The sequence below is a fragment of the Cyprinus carpio genome, chromosome B17 (genome assembly GCF_018340385.1).
Source record: "Cyprinus carpio isolate SPL01 chromosome B17, ASM1834038v1, whole genome shotgun sequence".
Lineage (NCBI taxonomy): Eukaryota > Metazoa > Chordata > Actinopteri > Cypriniformes > Cyprinidae > Cyprinus > Cyprinus carpio.
The window spans coordinates 27991471-28005413 of record NC_056613.1 but is presented as its reverse complement, the minus strand read 5'-3'; positions in this window follow the sequence as shown (position 1 = coordinate 28005413).

Below are 13943 nucleotides of genomic sequence, written 5' to 3'. Positions count from 1 at the left end.
TGAGTGTTTTTTGTATATATGTTGGTGCAGTGATATTATATAATATTCTTAAGTAAACCAGTCGCCATTTTTAGGTCACCGCTTTTTGCAGTGCAGTTTTACTGGTTTGCAGTGATATGCAAAACGATGTCATCCTTGATAAAACAAATACATTTATTTATAGAATTTATGTGTTAAAGGTTTAAGTTTAATAATTTTTTTTTCCCATTTTCATCAGCTATGTCAATAAACGTTTTGATATGCTAAACTTTTTTTTTTTTTACAATTGCATAAAACTCTTTGTTGCACAAAGTGCTAATGCAATCTGTGGTTGCTGACAAGTCTAAGGGTCTAAGATGCTTTCTGATTACTTAAAATGAGTGAAAGCATTCAACCAGAATCCAGATCAGTAAATAGACAGAATTTGGGAGAATATCTCAGTATGTACTGCACTTCCAGTGTGAATACAATCGCTCGGTGTTAGTGGCGTTGTGTTTGGAAGTGTGTGAGAGTGTGATTCATTACACAACACAAGCACACACTGCATTCTCTGCACTATGAAGTGGACATTAGTATAAAGTGCTCAGTTTTCTCTGCTGTGATTGTAAGCTGGCGTCATCTCGCTCTCCTCATCGATGTCAGAGTGAAATCTCGCCGCTGATGGAGTTCTTCATGCGTTGTCAGACACCTCCAGTACATGAAAAGCACTTTCTGGTGTTTTATCAGACGTGTGTGAGGCCTGCGCTAAAACTTTTGTGACAGTGTAATAACCGTGTGTTTGTTTGGAGCGAATGTGTGCCATTTCACTCATCCCTATCTCTCTCTCTCTCAGCGTCTGTCTCGCTCTCTCTGGCAAAATTAATTACTGTATGTTCTGCTTTATGAGCATGTCAGAGGGAGATGATAAATGACCTGTAATATCAAGAGATTTCACTGCTTGTTGAAGACAGTAGATCCACACACACACACACACACACACACACACACACACACGCACACACAGACATTAATCAATGGCCTCATATTTGTTATTAACTTACTAGAGGAACGATCGCAGCCACAATGTCATTACCAGCGGAACAGGCCTATAATGGAGGTGAACTTTCTGAAGGCCTCCATATCAGATGAGATTACAGACCGCCGTGTAAATCTCTGCCCTCATTACGCTTTCAGAAGAAAGTGAAACATCACGGCGCGTTACGCTGAAATTCATCTTAACGGGATTTAACTCAGCACCTCGCGGACCCAAATACGGCTGTTTAATGGACCCGAATATGACTGTTTTATGATCTCTGATGACTCCATCAAAACACGGTCGCAGATCTTCGTCGGGAAGCGTTCGTTCTGTCTCCTGAAAGCAGCTTTGAGGAAGCGGATTGGGAAATAAAGCCACTGATGCTGTCTGCAAACAAGCCATCTTTATAAAGCTGCTGCGGCTGCTGATGTGAGGTCAGAGAGTCAGAGAGAATCAGACTCACCTGCAGTGAAACGAAGAGAAACCTCAGGCTGAAGATGAGCCCGCAGCCTCAGCTTTGATTTTCACATACATCTGAAGATGATGATGAACCATAAAAGAGATATCGGGGAAATAAAACAGTTAAAGGGGAAGGAGTTTACTGCAGGCCACGTTACATTTGCTCTGTGCCTGGGATATTTTCCTCTTCATTGATTTTTAGTGATGATTGTCTTCCTTATTCATGGAGAGAAATAATCAGCTTTAGGCTTTAATTCATCGCTGCGATTGCACTGGTCAGTGTTGACAGATAATATCATAGGAAATATTATTTTGCCAGAGCTTCGGTAATAAAGCAGCAACTAACACTTCTATTGTGTGAAGGGCGATGTGTTAACATAATGCATTATTTATATTTATAGATATACTGTAAGTGTGTATATATGATTAATCTTATATCTCATATATGTGTTGTAAACATTCAGTTTTTAACAAAAATGACAATAAATAAATAAATAAATAAATAAATAAATAAATATAAAGTGTATGAACTCTGATAAATGTAGACCTTAGTCAGGGTAGATAGATGCACTGGATAAAGGTTCTAGATCACATGTCATTTTCACAGTTCACAGGTTTCAGATCTGATTTATGGAGTTTCGTCTTAAAAATATTTGGAACAATTAGTATGCTGTTAAACAATGACAGTCCACTGAAGACACGTCTGTCTCTCACAGCCTCGTTTGCATTCCTGTCACAAATTAAATATGGTGCTACCCTGACTAATGGTGCGTTCAAGTCATGCTTTTATGAGGTGAATGCACAGGAACGTCACCACAAAGACATTATTATGAGAGGGACACGAGTTTCTGACTTTGGGGGTGTTTTAGTGAGAAGGCATGTCAGACACAGCATCTGTATAAATAGTAAATTTAGTAAATATTGATTTTTTTTGTATATGTATACAATACCATATTATTGTACAATTGCTTTAATAGAACATATGACAAGTCAATTTACACAACCTTCATAAACTGAACAATAACTTCAAGCTAAATGGTAACAATTTATTTTGTTAGTCCACATTAGATATTCTTCTAACTATCAGTAACTTAGCAACTACATGTCTGCTAACTCTCAGAGTAGACTGTTCGGTCAGGTTTAGGGTTAGTAGAATAAGCTGACATATACTTGCAAAGTTTCTTATAGTCAGTATGTTGTGGACCCTTCATAATAAAGTGTGAGCAGACATTAAGCAGACAGTCTACTAATACTCCAATGACTGCTAGTGGACACGTAGTTGCAAAGTTACTTACTGTTAGTAGAATGTATAAAGTAGACTATCAATGTAAAGTGTTACCAGCTAAACAAACCCAATGCATGTTCTTCAGTCATAATTTTGTTAAAAAAATCACATATTTTAGCATCACATCTTTCTCTGACCGAAGTGATTTCAATGCACATGATGTCGGAATTACATAAACACGAACTTCCCAGGAGGAGCTGAACGCACCCTAAGGTCTTTCAGTCGAGTAAGTTAACTTCAACATCTCCAGTTATTCATATATTTGTTTGTATGTGGTTCATCCTGGTGCTATTATAGCCTTCTTGTATCTTCTTCACTCTCTGCACAGCTGTTTTTCATTAGTGTAGTGAAAGTGCATGCTGGTGTATTTTCACAAATAGAAATATGTTTGGCTTTGCATGGAACTACTCTTTGAAGTGAAGACCAGAGTACAGTACAGGTCCACCAACCATGAGTGATGTGTCGTGTGTGGCTTCAGTGATGCACAGGTGCATCAGAGGTGAGGATGAGGAGGATGTTCCTGTATCCCGACGCTCTTCATCAGGAAACCCGCAGCCGCGATGTGTCCTGCGGCCTCACACAAACCCCTGACGCAAAGAGGAGATATTCAGGGCGAGGCGTTCAGAGGAATGCAAATATTATTTTCCGAGCGGCTGCAAAAACAACAACAACACACCCCCGTGATGCGAAGCGCGCGCCGCACACCCACAGGCCCCCGAACAACCCAACCCGAGCGCATTTGCATAAAACATTAAGCGCAACAAAATGATTACACCTGACAAGAACAGCCGCAGGAAGAACATCGCCAGTGGCAGTCGGTTCCTCGCGGATCGCGCAATCGTTTCCTCGGGAAGCGAGCGCTCCGTAACCGGCTTTCCGAGCGTCGCCGCGCCGCTGCCAGCGATTTAACGCGGGCCTTTTGTTGGAGCGCGGGAGCCCCCCGCCCCGCGCGCAAATCCCATAACTCTGCCTAAAATCAGGTTACCCTGCACCTCGCTGATAGGGCATTGTGACTGATATGCTCAAATCGATCTGAGGTTGGAGGCTCTTGTTTGCGCGCGCGCCCGCTGTAAAATCGCGCCTCTGCTGTTTTGCATTCTTCTCTTAAATGTGGGTCTTGTAATGCAATTAAACGGCGCGTGTAAGCCGCCCCCGCATCCCCGCGCTATTGTTTCTCACACAAAACCAATTCATCTGCCGTCATTCTTGACGCCACTGTTTAACCCGGGGTGCACTGAAATAATTCGGGCATGTATTAAGCAGAGAATCGGCTCGCCTGGGCTGTCAGCGCCGATCCGCGCCACAGTTCGTCTTCAAAAAGATGAGCATCAGAACATTAATATCCTTCTTTTTCATTTGAGTGAGGGATGAAAATCCGTGATGTCGAGCTCTCGGATGAAGGATGCTCCCAGATAAAACCGAGAGAGATTATTGAACATTTTCATATTTCTCCCCAGACAGCTGGAAGAATGTTAATATTTGGCGGAATATTTGCGAGCGCGAGCTGATAAGGGCTGACAGCGGCGTGACAGATGGTGTCAAAAACCCCGGTGACGCTGTCATGCTGACAAACTTTTCAAAAGCGCAATATGCATGCGTGCTGTTATTGAAGCGCGCGCCGCGTCGACGCTGTCCCTGCAGTTCAGGAGTGGCACGCGCCGCTAAGTGATGCACTCGGCGCAGGCAAACTTTAAACGCGTCTACACCGCTCTGTGTGTCAAGCTGAGAGGAAAACCGACAGCCTTACGGTGATCTTAACATTAACTTTGATATGATAATTCCTCATTCGTTCCATCACTCCGACTGTTAACCCTGCAATAAAAGGGCGAATTAAGTGAGAATATAGAAACGCGGCCCTGCTTGGTTTAGGAAGAAGTATTCAGTCCTCAGCTCGCTGGCAGAAAGTGCATCTTTTCACCAGGAGCTCACTTGTGAACAAAAATCTGCAAACATACTCCACTCATTACAGTTCCAGTCCACACAAAACACAAGCTCTTTGTTATGTGTAATGAGAACATTTGCTTTAAAACTTTTTAAACGGAACGAGAAGAGAGGCACATTAAAAGTGATAGTACTGTATTATGAATGCATGGATAGCATTATGTGTCTGGTACTAACACAACTGAAAACATGCTGAAATGTTTGATAAAAGTAAATCTGTTGCAAGATTAATACAAAGAGTTGTGGCACTATGGCACAAAAAAAGTGGCCTCTTTATAGTTTGGGAAAAAGTATTCAATCCTCAAGTGCTTCATTGCCTCATGAAGTGTCTTTACACCAGGAGTTCATTGCCTTTGGAAACCGTGCAGAGGCGATTTGTGAATAAAAGTGGTGGGATGAACTCTTATCTGCAGTCATACTCCACACAAGCGCAGATGCTTCAGCTCTCACACACTGTTATGCTGTTATTAATGCGACACAGACACATGTGCATCGCTGCAGGAGGCTCAACTACTGTCACTACAACAATTCTGATCTTGCTGAGAAAGTTACAGTAGTTAGTCAGAAAGTCTAATTTCACGGACTTTGTCAGCTCCAACAAATGAATCAGCTGCTGATTGTTTGCGTTTTGCCCGCTGCACACACAGCAGTGGCCACAAGAGTTGTCCGGAGGATATCGCAAGATCAGAATATACTGGGAAGAAGAAAAATCTAACTTGGTTAAAGTATTTAACTGATTAATTTATTTTGTCTAAGCATTTTATTTTGCAAAACTACAGCTTATGGATTATAACTTATTTTTATATATATATATATATATATATATATATATATATATATAAAAGCATAGGAAATAAAGCATACACTGAGTACAAGAATATAATCAGTTATTAATATTTAGTAGCGCAGTACTAAAGAAGTTTGACGTAATTTGTTTCATTGCAAAACATAACAAATTGCATCTTGCAATTAAATAATTCAGTGCCTACAGTTTAAGTGTCAAACACAACTATGCAATACGCTACCAAATCCTTAATAAAGGGTGAAGATGTCTGTTTTCCTAGAACGGACATGACTTCTGGCCGCTGCTGCATGATCGTAAGCTCTCTTCTCTGTGTGTCAGCGGCGTGATTGTTTCTGTACTTGTAAACTCATGAGTTGCAGCGGGACGATGGAGAGGGGGGGTGTGTGTAATCACCTAATCCAAACACACACTGGAGGAATCTCATTACTCCGCTCTACACTTCCATTCTGTCCTTATCTGGTTTCAATCAGCGCTCTCTCTTTCCAGCGGCTCACAGAAAGGTCAAGTCAAGTCACCTTTATTTATATAAAGCTTTTAACTATACAGATTGTGTCAAAGCAGCTTTACAGTATTAAACAGGAAAATAGTGTATCAATAGTGCAGACGGACAATAGTAAACACTCAATCTTCAGTTAAAGGCAGTTCACCATTGAATTCAGTGATGTCATCATCCAGCTCAGTTCAGATTAAAAGCTTGATTCTCTTTGTGTGGATGTGAGCGAGCAGCCGGAGCCATGCGTGTTGGTCTTGTCCGTGGCGCTCTCGGAGAGCTGGAGCGTTTCGATGCCTCGGTCAACAGTAAAATAAACCCGGCTGTTTCTCGTCAGGCTCTGTGACATCACCAAACGGACGGCTGCTGTGGGAACGGCCCTCGTCTTCCCCCTCCAAACGGCCCACATGTGAACGGACATTAAAACGAAACCCGATCCGAGCCCTGGAATCCGTAAGGTGCCGCTTTTTTTCTTTTCCCTCGTTGGCTTCTCCCGTAGGTCAGGGAAAGGTGAGCGGCGACACCCCGGGTGAACCGTCTCTGGAATCCGAGATTAAAAAACTCTCCCAGATAACCAGCAGATCTGGAATTCACAATAACAAACCGGCCATATATCTACCTGTCTCCGGCCTTCCTCCCAGAGAGGCCAGCGGGTCAAAGAAATGGCTGTGTTCCATCAACATCTCTTTTTTTTCTCCCAAGGGTCAAAAATAGAGTCCTGAAAGCTGTTTGACTCTGCCTGTGATATCCAGAGTCAGACAGAGACGTTAAAAATGCACATTCTGCCATCGTTTACTCTCCATCGTGTCATTGTAAAACACAAAAGCAGCCTGAGCCGCTCTTTCACATAATGAAAACCAGTGAGGATTGGAGACTGCTAAGTTCACACCAGAATCAGAACCACGTCATCATTTACTCTCCCTCATGTTGTTCTGTATGAGTTTTGTTCTTCTGCTGAGCACAAAAGAAGCATGTGTGTAACCAAACAGTTGCTGGTAGCCACTGACATTTTTTTTTCTTCTATACTATGGAAGTCAATGGCTACCATCAAAAGTTTGGTTACACACATTCTTCAAAATGCCTTATTTTGTGTTGGGTGAGTAAATGATGACAGAATTTTCATTTCAGGGTGAGCTATCCCTTAAAAAAAAAAAAAAAAAAAAAAAAAAATAAAACTTGCACCAAGTACAAATGTACAACTCCATACTCTAAGTGTTATAACAGCTTTGTGTGAGAAATAGATTATTCATGCTTAAAAAAGGTCACCATTCACTGTCATTTTATGGAAAAGAACTATTTGTTTTATTTAATTTCAGCCATTTTTGTTTAATTTAGGTTGAAATATTAAAATAACTAAAACTAAATGAAAGGAAACTAAAAACTAAAATTTTAACAACTACATAGTCTATATAAAAAGTAATTAAAAATGATAAAAACAGAACAAAATTACTTAAACTTAAATATATATAGCTGTGAAGTCATAAGTCTTTGAATTTTCATTGATTTTTGGATGAACTGTCTCTTTAAGCAGCAGGTTTCTGTGATTGCAGGGTATTTTTGTCTCCTCTGTGTGAAGAACTGCAGAGTCGTCTCACTCTGTCCCTGCTCCTAATATCAGGAGTTATTTCTGTTTGTCCAAATTATTTGCTTATATGTAGCCCTGAAATCCACTAGAACAGAACAGCAGAACGTCTTTGCACTGGTGGACAGGATTCAGTTCTAGAAATATGCACAGCATGATGCCACCAGCCCTGAAAACACAACATTTGATGTCACAGATTATTTTATCCGAGAGACATTGGTTTAGTAAAGGATGACTGCTAAACATATAGCAGCATCTCAGATGATGTTTGACTGAGATATACAGTAGCACAGCTTTTATTGATCCGCCTGGCCAGAAAATAAGGAACAAATTCAGAATCCTCTAATCCAGCCCCATTCAAATTATTCGCTTTCCTCTCAAAAATTGAATAGCAATAAAAATTTACTTCCTGCTTTACCTCAGTCATAAATTCAGTGTGTATCGGCAGACCGCAAACAGAAAACAGACTGCCAGGCATTTAATTATTGAGAGCATTGATTGACAAAGTGATTCATTTTCTAAACGATGCTATTAGGAAACCAAATTTCTGTTATTGGTGTTGTTTGTTATCTGAGGTCTGGAAACCTTTTGCTATTTTTAAACCTTTATTTAAAAAAAGTTTGATAATAAAGATTCAAAATTTCACACTTACCTCAATGCTACTTGCTTTGTAATTATTTGTTAAAATTTACACGCGATTTCTAAGTGAAAACTGTTTCAAAGTCAGTCCTACACAATTTAGTTTTTTTTTCTTTCTTTTTTTCAGTGTGTAGGCCTAAACAAATAAAGACGATAGTTTAGCTCAAAGAATGAAAAGCACAGCGGGAGCTGAACTCTGAGAAAATGACTCAAACAGTCGTTGTTTGGCTGCTTCAGAAGAGCTCAATCAAAGATCTCCAGAGAAAATCCATCTCATCTGCGGCCCAGACCCGTGAGGACGAGATCCCAGAGACTGAGCGCTCTTCTCCTCTTCAGCTGTGCCCCACAATCATCAATAACCAGAGGCTCTGCTGCCATTCCCATGTGCAGCGGGATGCTCTTACTGCTCTGGAATGCTGCGGAGAAATCCTGCTGTCAATCAACTCACACACATTCCCTCCTTATACATACAGGGGTTAAACTGGGGGGAAAAATATTGGCCGTTTGTTCTATATTTCATGTGTTGTTCCATTGCATCTCTATTTAGCAGTGCACTCACTCACAAACATCTCCAGAGTACGCATCTGCAGCACTTCCCAGGATAAAGGGCATGGACTCACATAGGGGGCTACCAAAGAAGCTTATTCTCTGCATAATATTTATTAAGAGATAATGGCAATCGCTCCTGTCAGCATGCAAACTACTCACACTTAATCTTGCATTGCAGCTCCTCAAAACATGAAATCACATGAAACACAAGAAATACAAATGTCCTTTATATGACACAAAAACACTACTGGCATAGTAGTAAGACCATATTACCATTGCAATATGCATTGATCACATTATGTCAGATTGCAAAGGCATTTTACAACTTCTTTACAACTTCTATTCTCATGTTTTGACGAAGTGAGAACTTGGATGGCTAATAATTTTTTGCAGCTAAACACTGACAAAACTGAGGTGCTTTGGCTAGGCCCCGCTGCACTCAATACTAACTTTACAAGTATAGGTTCCCTTAGTGATCATTTGCAACACCATGTAAAAAATCTAGGGGTTCATTTCAATCCATTACTAAAATTTGACAAGCATGTAAACACAGATGTAAAGTGTAGCTTCTTCCACCTCAGATCTGTTGCAAAGGTAAAACATTTTCTCTCTCGAAAAGATCTCGAAATTGTCATCCATGCACTAATCTCTTCCAGGCTGGACTATTGTAACTCTCTGTATGTCGGCCTTCCTCAAAGCACTCTATCTCAGCTTCAGATGGTTCAAAATGCTGCAACCAGATTGTTGACAGGAACAAAAAAGAGGGAACATATGACTCCTGTTCTTGCTTCATTGCATTGGCTCCCTATCAAGTTGATTTTAAGATCCTCCTTTTTGTATACAAGGCATTGCAAAAGTCAGCCCAGGATTATATCTGTGATCTTATCCAGCCATATACAACCTCTAGGTCATTAAGATCTTGTAACCAGCTTCTTTTATCTTTCCCCTCGTTCTCGCTGTAAATCCAAAGGTGACAGAGCTTTCGTTGTTGCTGCCCCTAAACTCTGGAACAGTTTATCACTTATTATCAGGGCCTCTCCATCGCTCTGTCTTTTTAAATCAAACTTAAAGACTAATTTTTACACCCTTGCACTTGAGTGATGCTGTGTACGGTACTTTGGATGTATGTTTTAGTATATATATATATTCTGATTTTACTTTTGATTTTAATTTTGATCTCTGTTGCTTCTTAAGTAACCTTTTATTGCATAGCACTTTGGATCAACAATGGTTGTGTTAAATTGTGCTCTATAAATAAATCGACTTAACTCATTAATATTTGGTAATTGTCATACATCAAAAAATACAGGTTTTTTTTTATCTTTTTTGCAATTTTTTGAATATATATTCAAATGCAAGAGCATGTAAAAAAAAATTAACTGGTAAATGGTGTAACAGAAGAGGTCTTGACACAACAGGTTGTTATATACAAAGATGTTTATTTTGTCACAGAGAGTATGGGTATGGAATCCGGTCATGAATATGGTGAGTATAAAGTCCGTGGATAAGTTCAAAGGATATACTGGGAATGGTGATCAGAGCCTTTGCCCTTACAGGAGTTTGGGAAGTGCACGGGAGGACCACACACCTCAGCAGTCCGGGACTAGGAGGAAATGGTTGACACTGGGAGACAAGGAGACACTAGGAGGAACACAGGAGCTAAGTAAGCAGGTAAGTAAATCCAATAGATGTAGTATCAGAGAGTCCTCTACGTGTACAAGATTGGACAATAAGGGTGTCTGAGGTGTGTGCTTATACAAGCCAGTTGATGACAGGTGCGAGTGCTCAAAACTCAGGTGATTGGGATTGCTGTGATTGGGTGGTGGTGGAGCCTGGCCGATCCATTACAGTACCCCCTCCTCCACAGCCCGCTCCCATCGTCGTGGTGGTCTACCTCTGCCTTGAGGTGCCGGAAGGTCGGGATGAGCAGCATGGAACTTGGACATTAAGGCGGGGTCTAAAATATCAGTCCTAGGTACCCATGAACGTTCTTTGGGTCCAAATCCTTTCCAGTCCACAAGGTATTCTAACTGACCACCACGGCGCCGGGACTGCAGAAACTCCTTCACCTTGTATACCGACCCCTCATCCAGGATCAACGGAAGAGGGGGTTCCTCCATCTGGCCAGGCTCTGTGGGGAGAGAGACAGGGTCATGGTGAGGCTTGAGCAGTGACACATGAAATGTGGGATGAATTGTATACTGTGCTGGAAGTTGTAATTTCTGAGTGACCAGGTTTACTTGTTCCATGATGGTGAAGGGACCAAAAAATCTGGGACTGTGCATCCTACAGGGCAGGCACAGTCTGATATCCCGAGTTGATAGCCATACTTTTTGACCTGGTTGGTAGGTAGGCAGGGATTTTTGCGAGCCGAAGGTCTGCCGCCGTCTTTTGCCTGCGCACTGCCCTTTGGAGATGGTGGTAAGCAGCGTCCCAGACCCTCGCTTTCCCAGAACCAGTAGTCAGTGGCTGGAACATCAGAAGGTTCCCCAGACCAGGGGAGCAATGGAGGTTGGATTCCGAGCACGCACTGGAAGGGAGTGAGACCAGTAGATGGCTGTCGCAGGGAATTCTGGGCATACTCGGCCCAGCCCAGGAAATGGTTCCAGGAATCCTGGTGGCCATGGTCGAAGGTTTGCAGGAATCACCCCACCTCCTGAATCTTCCTTTCTGTTTGACCATTCGACTGGGGATGGTAGCCGGATAAGAGGCTTATGGTCACACCTAGGAGCTTGAAGGCATCCATACTCTAGAGATAAACTGGGGTCCTCGATCCGAGACGATGTCTTCAGGAATGCTATAATATCTAAAGACATAGTTGAAGAGCAGTTTAGCAGTTTCTAATGTGGTGGGGAGACCTCTGAGAGGCAGAAGACATGATTAAGAGAATCGATGCACATGTTACCTTCAGAGGGTGGCAGGTCAGTGACAAAGTCCACTCCTAGGTGTGACCAGGGGCGATTGGGTACAGGTAGCGGTAGGAGTTTGCCTGATGGTAAGTGATGCAGTCTCTTGGACATGGCACAGTCCGGGCATGCCTGTACAAAGCTTCTCACGTCCCTTGCCATATTAGGCCACCAGAAGTGATCTCGTAGCACCGAGAGGGTGTTGTTGGCCCCTGGGTGGCCCGAGAAGAGTGAGCAGTGCGAATTAGTGGGGTGCGTTGTGTTCATGGCACGTACTGGCATCCTGGAGGACAGCCCGGCGGATTGTTGGGAGAAGTATTGGAGGCTGCTGGAGGGGAGTTCCATTCTATGGGACTAACGATCATTTTAGGTTGGATGATACTCTCCAGTTCTTCAGTACCTTCCACATGACCGTAGATAAGGGACAGGGTGTCTGCCTTGACGTTTCTGGGACTGGGACGATAAGTAATGGTGAAGTTGAATCTGGTAAAGAATAACGCCCATCGTGCTTGGCTGCATTCAGACGTTTAGCCTCACGAAGATACTGAGGGTTCTTATGGTCAGTTAGCACGGTAAAGGGATGGGCTGCTCCCTCCAGCCAATGCCTCCATTCTTCCAAGGCCAGCTTGATGGCCAGTAGCTCTCTATTGCCGATGACGTAATTGGCCTCTGGCGAGTGGGGCTTCCTGGAGAAGAAGGCACATGGATGGAGTCAGGCCGGGTTCCCCTGCTGCTGGGAAAGCACTGCCCCCACTCCGGTAGTGGAGGCATCGACTTCTACAACGAATGGGAGGTCAGGATCAGGATGGACCAGGAGTGGGGCACTAGTGAAGGACTTCTTGAGGGAAGAGAAAGCTTCTAAGGACTGGTAATACAACTGTAATTCTGTATGAAGTGATGGTAGAAGTTGGCAAATCTGAGAAATCATTGGAGTACCCTGACTGTGGTGGGTTCTGGCCAGGAGGTTATTGCTTCCACCTTCCCCTCATCAAATCTGGATTCCGGTATGAATCATGTTATACCCCAGGAATTAAACAGTGGTTTGGTGGAAAGTGCACTTCTCAGCCTTGAGGTAGAGATGGTGCTCCCTCAGGCGTTGGAGGACCTCCACAACCTGCTGGCGATGTTCGGCCTGGCTCCGGGAGTAGATGAGGATGTCATCTATGTAAACAATGACAGTGATGAAGAAACTCCTGGAGCACCTCATGCATAAAGTCCTGGAATACAGAGGGGGCGTTAGCAAGTCTATAGGGCATGACCAAGTACTCATAGTGGCCTGTAGGGGTCACAAAGTCCGTCTTCCATTCGTCCCCCTCACGTATCCGGATGAGGCTGTATGCATTGCAGAGGACCAACTTTGAAGATGGTGGCTCCACAGAGATGTTCCAGGGCATTGGGGACAAGGGGAAGAGGATACTGGAACTTGACAGTGATGTTATAGAGGGCTCAGTAATCGATACAGGGTCTCAAGCCTCCGTCCTTCTTAGCGATAAAAAAGAAGCTGAATGCAGCAGGGGAACTGGATGGACGGATGTAGCCTTGGCCCAGCGCCTCCTTGATATACTCCTCCATGGCCTTCTGCTCAGAAAGCGACAGGGGATAAATTTTCCCACGGGGCACTGACTCACCCAGAATGATGTCTAAAGAGCAGTCCCATGGTTGATGTGGTGGTAAACGGGAGACTTGCTTGGGGCAAAAAACGTCACTGAAGGGGCCATAGCAGGCTGGAATATCTATGGACTGCTTCTTGAGGGGACTTTCTATGAGGAAGAATTTACAGGGAGGACTCCTCAGGTATCTTGACTGGTGATGGAGTTGCAGGGTACCTTGCTGCAAGTGGTAGAGTTGCTCGCTCAACGAGGTATCTCCAGCCGTCCTCCCAAACACTTCGCGGAAATGCACAAGGAAACTCTGCAGATTCTCAGTGACGGGGCTGACCTGGGCCCAGATCATCTCCGCCCACTGCAATGCAGGTCCTGACAGCAAGGGAAATAATAAAAGCAATTTTGGCAGAGTCAGTAGGATACAATTGCAGTTGCATTTCAAAAGTGAGTAGGGCGCCGGTCGGGCCATGGGACTAGCGATGATGGTAGGCGCAGAAGTGCTGGTTGAGATGGAGGAAGTGATGGGTGTTGATGGCGGTTGTGCCAGTGATGGAGTGAGGAGCACTTGCCGAAGTGAGTCGACGAGGTCCTGGAACAGATGGTGATTACTCATCTGTGCTGTCTGTGTTGGTCCGATCTTCTGTAATGGAAGAGGTGTGTACAAGATCAGACAATGAGGGTGTCTGAAG